We start from the raw sequence: 1,877 nt of genomic DNA, 5'->3' as shown, positions 1-1,877 counted from the left end.
CACGCCCGCCAGTGAGCTCCCGGGCGTCCCCGGCCTCTCCAGCTCGGCGGAGCGAGGATAACCGGAAAGCCGGACCCAGGGGTGGGTGGATGCGTCGCTGGAGGCGGGGGCCCTGCCCGCCAACCCCTGCGCCCCGGCCGTAGCCCCACCCCGGAAGTCCTTGCTTCGCCTTCTCCGCCCCGCAGTTCTCTAGTGTCTCTTGAGGTTTGCCCAGGTGATCCCGTGGTTTTCATGTGTCTTCCGTGTTTTTCAGGGAAGCGGGTCACTATTTGGCCGTTCCAGAATCTCAGAGTCCGGTTCTCCCGGAAGTTTCCGGGCTGCCCCGGACCCCATTGGCTTTAGGCGCCGCGACTCCGAGGGTTCTGATTTGGACCCTAAATTTTGGAATACTGTGCTTTGTCCATCCTAGCCTTCTTCAGGCAGATTTCACCTCCCACACATTGAATAATTTATGGCAGAAAGGAAGTTGGAGGGATGGGGACTGCAGGTTAGCTGTGGGGGCCGGAAGGGAGCGGCTTTGTGCTGCACATATGCAGGTTGCACTCCCGGAGCAGGGACCGCCAGGCGTGCTTTGGGAACCGCTTTTGTTTTTCAAATGAACGCCCAGCGACAGCGGACGGGAGTTCCAGGACCTTAGAGACCGTCTAATGCTTCTCTTTCAGTTAAGGAAACAGGCCGAGGCGTGTTCATGGCCTTGCCTAAGGTTACGTGCTGATTACAGCGCTACTCCTGCTGCCTTTTAGAAACAGAAACCTAACAGGAGAAAAAAAAACGGACTATAAGGGAGGCTGATGCTCTTGAAGTTTTAATACTACTAAAAGTAAACGCACTTTTCAGAGTGGAAGGGAAGTGAAAAAGGAATTTGGGTGGCTGGCTACATCAGAAGCTTCTGTTACAACTTTAGATTGTCAGGGATTTCAGATGGTGGGTTTTTAAAATAACAAGCTCGAGGCTGGGCGTGGTGGCTCACGCCTGTAATCCCAGCACTTTGGGAGGCTGACGCAGACGGGTCACCTAAGGTCAGGAGTTCGAGACTAGCCTGACCAACATGGAAAAACCCCGTCTCTACTAAAAATACAAAAAAATTAGACGGGCGTGGTGGCGCATACCTGAAATCTCAGCTAGAGGGGAGGCTGAGGCAGGAGAATCGCTTTAACTCGGGAGGCAGAGGTTGCGTTGAGCCAAGATTGCCCCATTGCACTCCAGCCTGGGCAACAAGAGCAAAACTCTGTCTCAAAAAAATAATAAAGAACATAACATGCTCCTCTATTGAACCATGGGGTTATGTCCCAGTAAACCCATGGTAGGTCGAAAATGCATTTAATGCACCTAGCCAAACTTAAACGTCCTCAGAACACTTACCTTGCCTGCAGTTGGGCAACATCGTCTAACACAAAGGCTATTTTATAATAAAGTGTTGACTATGTCATGTAACTTACTGAATACTGCATTCTAAATGGAAAACAGAATGGTTGTATGGGTACTCGAATTACACTTTCTACTGAATGCATATTGCTTGTGCACCATGGTAAAGTGGAGATGCGAGTTGAACCTTTCTGTGGGACCATCCATATGCATATAAACTCTGTTTCATGTAATTCAGTTTTACAAACCAGAAACTCAGGCATTGCTGTTTCCTTTTTGTGGAGATACAACTTGGTATTTTAGACATCAAAAGTATTTGTATTTTATTTATTTATTTGAGATGGAGCCTTGCTCTGTTGCCCAGGCTGGAGTGCAGTGGCGTGATCTCGGCTCACTGCAAGCTCCATCTCCCGGGTTCACATCATTCTCCTGCCTCAGCCTCTGGAGTAGCTGGGACTACAGGGGACCGCCACCACACCCCGCTAATTCTTTTTTTTTTTTTTTTGAGATGG

At 49.8% G+C, this 1,877-nt stretch overlaps 1 long non-coding RNA gene across 1 annotated transcript in view; it reads left to right on the top strand.

Annotated features, from left to right (window-relative positions):
• LOC105530541 overlaps positions 1-1,877 on the top strand; it is a 17,399-nt gene continuing 15,522 nt past the window's right edge. The window contains exon 1 of the long non-coding RNA XR_001004665.1: positions 1-81. This is a non-coding gene — a long non-coding RNA (uncharacterized LOC105530541). The remainder of the gene's footprint in view (positions 82-1,877) is intronic.

The sequence above is a fragment of the Mandrillus leucophaeus genome, unplaced genomic scaffold (genome assembly GCF_000951045.1).
Source record: "Mandrillus leucophaeus isolate KB7577 unplaced genomic scaffold, Mleu.le_1.0 Scaffold83, whole genome shotgun sequence".
Classification (NCBI taxonomy): Eukaryota; Metazoa; Chordata; class Mammalia; order Primates; family Cercopithecidae; genus Mandrillus; species Mandrillus leucophaeus.
The sequence above is the reverse complement of the archived record's forward strand: the minus strand, read 5'-3'. Positions and strand labels throughout refer to the sequence as shown.